Source organism: Peromyscus californicus, unplaced genomic scaffold (genome assembly GCF_007827085.1).
Source record: "Peromyscus californicus insignis strain IS unplaced genomic scaffold, ASM782708v3 Scaffold_9__1_contigs__length_137607984, whole genome shotgun sequence".
NCBI lineage: Eukaryota > Metazoa > Chordata > Mammalia > Rodentia > Cricetidae > Peromyscus > Peromyscus californicus.
In genome coordinates, this window is record NW_026294617.1 from 73,045,004 (window position 1) to 73,051,175 (window position 6,172).

Sequence of the window (6,172 nt, forward strand, 5' to 3'; positions counted from 1 at the left end):
CTACCTCAGCCTTCCAAATACTCTGATTACAGGAATGAGCTACCATACTCTGCTTTGATTTTTTTTTTCATACTGGTGTCAAGTTGCCCAGGCTAGTCTTGAATTCCTGATTCTCCTGCCTCTACCTCCAAAATGTTGGGATCATAGGCAAGTGTTAAAACCTTATGAGACATACCAGAACACACACACACACACTGAAGGAAAGAGGTTGGTGGAAAAGAAAAGCCAGATGTGGCAGCATATGCCTTTATTTCCAGCATTTGGGAAGCAGAGACAGGTGGATCTCTGTGAGTTCAAGGCCAGCCTGGTCTACAGAGTGAGTTCCAGGACAGCCAGGGTTCTGTTACACAGAGAAACCTTGTCTTGAAAAACAACAACAACAAAAACAACATAATAATAACAACAACAAACAAACAAAACAAATGGACAAACAAAAACCAAAGGAAAGGAATAAAAACAAAGGAAAGACTGTTGAGGTGGCTTAGCAGTGAGGAGCACTGGCTGCTCTTACAGAGAATCTGGGTTCAGTTCCCAGCACCCACATCACACTCATCTTAAACTTCTGCTTCAGGGGGTCCAGCAGCCTCTTCTGACGTCCACAGGCATGGCATGCATGTAGTACATGTACATCATGTACTACATGCATGCAGCAAAACATACACATAAAATAAACCTAAAAAAGGGCTGGAGAGATGGCTCAGCGGTTAAGAGCACTGACTGCTCTTCCAGAGGTCCTGAGTTCAATTCTCCACAACCACATGGTGGCTCACAACTACCTGTAATGAGATCTGGTGCCCTCTTCTGGCCTGCAGGCATATATGCTGTATACATAATAAATAAATAAATCTTAAAAAAAAAAAAAACCTAAAAAAATAAAGAAGAGCTCGGATGGTGGCCTAAGTCTATAATCCTAACACTTTAGAGGCTGAGACAAGAAGATCACAAATCCCAGGCCAGACTCTGTCTTAGGATAGTTATTATCAGAGTGAGACTTGGCACTCCACACCTGTAAAACACACACACACACACACACACACACACACACACACACACACACACACACACCCGCACTCAGGAGGCTGAGACAGGAAAATTGCCAGGGCTTGAAGCTACTTTGGTCTATATAGAAAGCACCAGGCCAGCCTGGACTACAGAGTGAGACTGTGTCTCAACACCACACCACCAAAAATCATAATTATAGTAAATAAGACAATTTTAAAAGGATGAGTGTTATACACAGTGGCACACCCCCGTAGCTCCAGCTACTCTGGAGACTGAGGCAGGAAGATTATTTAAACCTGCCTGGGAATTTGGAGGTCAGCTTGAGCAACAAACTGAGACTCAGTCTCAGATAAAAGAGGAGGGATTTAAAGATGTAGAATTATGTTCCTAAGTAGAAAAAATAAGTTCTTTTTTTTTCAACTAATGTGTTAATGATGAATACTTATTAGCCTGGCATGGTAAGTAAAGGCAGAAGGATTGGGAGTTCAAGGTCATCTGTGCAGGGGCTATGTGAGACCCCGTTTCCAAATGAAAATAAATGTGTATCTGGGAAAATGGCTCCAGAGTGACAGCCACATGGTCCTGATGATTCAAGCTTCCCAAGACTCATGCAAAAAGCCAGATGTAGAGGCACAAATCCTGGAGCCCACACTCCTAAGCAGCTGTGGGATGGAGACAGGAACATCCTTAAGCTCAAAAGCCCGCTAGCCTGGAGTCCAGAGCACAGCAGCAGAAATGAGAACTTGCCTTGGCCAGGCGGAAGGAGAGAGCGGAATTCTAGAAGCTGTCCTTCACACAGAGTCAGGCTCCCGTGTGGACACCGTGCATAGATACAGTTCTAAAAACTTAGGAAAGTCGTTAATGTCTGCTGTGTGCTGCTTCAGTGCCAGATAGGAACTGGTGAGCGCGGCGTGTTGAGTAGAATGAACAGAGGAAGCCGGAGCATGGCGGCACTGGCCAGAGTTCCAGCTACTTGGAAGGCTGACAAGGGAGAATTGAAATTTCAAGGCCAATCTGGACTAAAAACCAGCCTTCAAAATTATTCACACTTTGTTTCAAGATATTAAAAACAAAGAAAGAAGAGAGAGAGAGAGAGAGAGAGAGAGAGAGAGAGAGAGAGAGAGAGAGAGGCTGGAATGTAGCTCTAAGCTGCCCAGCAATGGTGGCGCATGCCTTTAATCCCAGCACCCAGGAGGTAGAGGCAGCTCAGCACTCAGAAGGCAGAGACAGTCAGATCTCTATGAGTTCAAGGTCAGCCTGGTCTACAGAGGGAGTTCCAGGACAGTCAGGGATACACAGAGAAACCCTGTCTCAAAAAACAAAACAAAACAAAACCCCAAAACAACCCCCCAAAATGCTGAAAGCTGAGAGCTACACACACATACACACATTCATACATGCCCTCACACACAAGCACACACACACACACAATCACAAACACACACATGCATGCTCACACACACTCACATGTATGCATTCCTTAACACACATAAGTGCATGCACGCACACACATGCACACTTGTGTGCATGCATACATACTCTCCCACACATGCATACTTGGGGCAGACAGGGGATGTGGATGCCTCTTCCACAGGAGATTTGTGTTGATACAAATGCTTCTGTATGAGACAAAAAGCTGATGAAATGATCAGTTTTTTCGTTTCTCTCTCTTTTTACCAGACAGGATTTCTCTTTGTAACAGCCCTGGCTGTCCTGGATCTCACTCTGTAGACCAGGCTGGCCTTGAACTCACAGAGATCCACCTGCCTCTGCTTCCTGAGTACTGGGATTAAGGATGTGCACCACCACCACCTGGCAAAATGATCACTTTTTGCCTCTGTTTTTTTTTTTTTTCTGAATATGGGTAGAGGTTCTGCTGAGATAAGCAGGAAGTGGAGGAGAATAGAAAATGAGGGGGAAATAGCATATTTGAAGTATCCATTTGTAAAGATTAGGAGATAGTAATTTTTCAAATTTAGAGATCCTAAATTTAAGAGTCCAATCTATGAGGACTTTGTTTTTCTTTTTTTTTAATTTTTTTAAACATTTCCTTATTTATTTTGTGTGTGTCTGAGTATATGTGGGGGTCAGAGGACAACTTTTGGAAATTAGAACTCTTCTACCTTGTGGGTTTCAGGAACTGAATTAGGTCATCAGCCTTGGTGGCAGGCACATTTATCTAAGTGAGCTGTCTCCTCAAGTCCTTTGGTTTTCTCACCCATGTCTCTTTAAGAATTATTGTGCTGGAGGCAGAGGCAGGAGGGTCTCTGTAAGTTTGAGCCCAACCTGGTCTACAAAATGAGTTCTAAGACAGCCAGGACTATACAGAGAAACCTATCTCAAAAAACAAACGACAAGGAGTTATTTATTTGCCAGGCAGTGGTGGCGCACGCCTTTAATCCCAGCACTTGGAAGGCAGAGGCAGGTGGATCTCTGTGAGTTTGAGGGCAGCCTGGTCTACAGAGTGAGTTCCAGGACAGCCAAAGCCACAAAGAGAGACACTGTCTCAAAAGAAGTCTATATCTTATGTGCATGAATGTTTTCCCTTTATGCATGTATGTGCACCATGTGCATGCCTGGTGCTCACAGAGGTCATCAGATTCTCTGGAACTGGAGTTACAGACAGTTGGGAGCTGCCACAGAAGAGCTGGAAACTGAAATCCAGCCCCCTGCACAAGCAGCCAGTGCTCTCGGCCAGTGAGCGTGCTCTCACCCAGTCTCAATGTCTTCTTTCTTACCAACAAAAGGACAAGACTCCTCAACAAGTCACTCCCTTACTCAGGAACTTAAAACACACCCCACTCCCTCCACAGTGTTCTACCCTGCCCACCCTGGTGACCCATCCTCCTTAATCAGAGCCCTCTTTCATTTCTCCCACTCAGAACCAGTGTCTTTTGCACATATGAGCCTCGCAGGACCTTTTGCTGTCCATACTTCAGGCTGCGTATTTACCAAGTCAAAGCTTTTGCTTAAACATTGACTCTTAGGAACATTTTCTCCTTTCTTCAGGCTGACTCCCATCGATGTTCCCTGTCTCTCAAGATAAAATATCTACAATAAGCTGGGAATAAAATTCAGTGGTAGAATGTTTACTTAGTATATTATCAAGGGCTTGGGTTTCTTTCCCACAGCACTGAAAAAAAAGTAATTAAAATGTATCCAATACTCTTCGCAAACAACACGAAGTGTGTGGGCTGTCCTTGAACTCCTCGCCAGACTCCATCAGCAGAATGTGAGTTCCAGATAGCACTGCCGTGATAGGCTTTTGATACTGTTTTTTAATTTTTTTGAAATGTATTTAGATTTTTTATTTTATGTGTATGAATGTTTTTATCTTATTTTGTTGATTCATTTATTTTTTTTTATTTTGAGATGAGCTTGCTCATCTCTCTATGTAAACCTTGATCTCCTGGACCTCATGTAGACCAGGCTGGCCTCAAACTCACAGAGATCCTTCTGCCTCAGCCTCCTCAGTGCTGGGATTCAAAGTGTGTGCCACCACACTGGGTCTGTAACAGTGTTTTGCCTGGATGGATGGATGGATGGTGCCCCAAGAGATCAGAAGAAATCAGAATCCCCTGGAACTGTTGTTATGGATGATTGTGGACCACCATATGGGTGCTGGGACCTGAACCTCTGTCCTCTGAAAGAGAAACCACTTAGCCATCTCTCCAGCCCTGGTATTGCTTTTGAATCATTTAGTAAATGTAGGTCTTGTTTTAACTCAAATAGAAAGTGGTAGATAACATTGAGTCTCTGATCCTCCTGCCTCCACTTAACAAGTGCTGGCACATAGTATAGACTACCAACACACCACCTGATTTACACTGTGCTGGGGACTGAACCCAGGGTTTTGTGCATACACCCTACCATTGTAGCCACACCCCCAGCCATGGTAGTTATTACCTTTCTTGTGAAAGTTTTCTTACAGCTGGGCTTAGTGGCGCACGCCTTCAAGAGGCAGGTGGATCTCTGAGTTTGACACCAGCCTGGTCTACAGAGTGAGACTTTTATTACACTCTGTGTGTGTGTGTGTGTGTGTGTGTGTGTGTGTGTGTGTGTGTGTGTGTGACATGGTACATGTATGGCACTCACAGCTCAACCTGCAGGCGTTGATTCTTTTTTTATTTTTCACCATGTCGATCCCAGGGATTGAACTCAGGTCACCAGGCTTGGCAGCAGGTGCCTTTACCCACAGAGTCGTCTTTCCAGCCCTTCAAAGACTGGGATAATATACCACAGTAAACGGTGCTTGAAATGTCTAATACTTATTGCATTGAGTTAAGGTTTGATCTGTTTTAAAACTTGAAGGAATTATGTGTTTTGTTTGTATGGTTTTACAGGGTTTTTCCTGTGTAGCCCTGGCTGTTCTGGAACGCCCTCTGTAGACCAGGCTGGCCTCAAACCCACAGAGATCCTCAAGTATCCTCCGCCTCCTGAGTGCTGGGATCAAAGGTGTGGGCCACTAGGCCCAGCCCTAATTATTGTTTTATTTTTACTTATTTTCATTTATTATTATTATTATTATTATTATTATTATTATTATTATTATTGTGTGTGTGTGTGTGAGTGTGTGTGTGTGTGAGTGTGTGTGTGTGAATGCTACAGTATATGTGGAGGTCAGAGACAAATTTTGAGAGTTGGTTCTCTCCTTCCACCCTAGGTTCTGGGTATTGAACTCAGGGCCTCAGGGTTTTGAAACAAGTGCTTTTACCCATTCAGCCGTTTTTTTGGCCTCTGTTCTCTCATTTCACTGTCTGCTAAGCCGCTTTGGATCCGGGAGCCCTCGGCAGTTACTCGTGTGTAGGTATCATTCCCTTCTCACTGTTTTTCCCATTGTTCCCGACCTTAAACCTCAGTCTGTCTTTTCTCTTGGTGTTCATGTCTGTGGCTGAATCGTATTCACTGCAGCACACAGTCTGATTGCCAGTGTATTTATTCTTTTCCGATTCCCATTCAGTTAAGGCCAGTGTAGAAACTGGTAACTCAATATTTTTTTTCCTCCAATCCAGAGACCAAGCTGTGGGTAGAAGTGCCCACTCAGACAACACTATCTGAGAATGTCAATGTCTCCCAGGCCACCTACATTCCTGGGAATTTTGAAAATATCTTTTGTCCCAGCCCCACGCAGGGAAAAATCTTAGCAGGCAAACCCAAGGTGGAAGCTAGG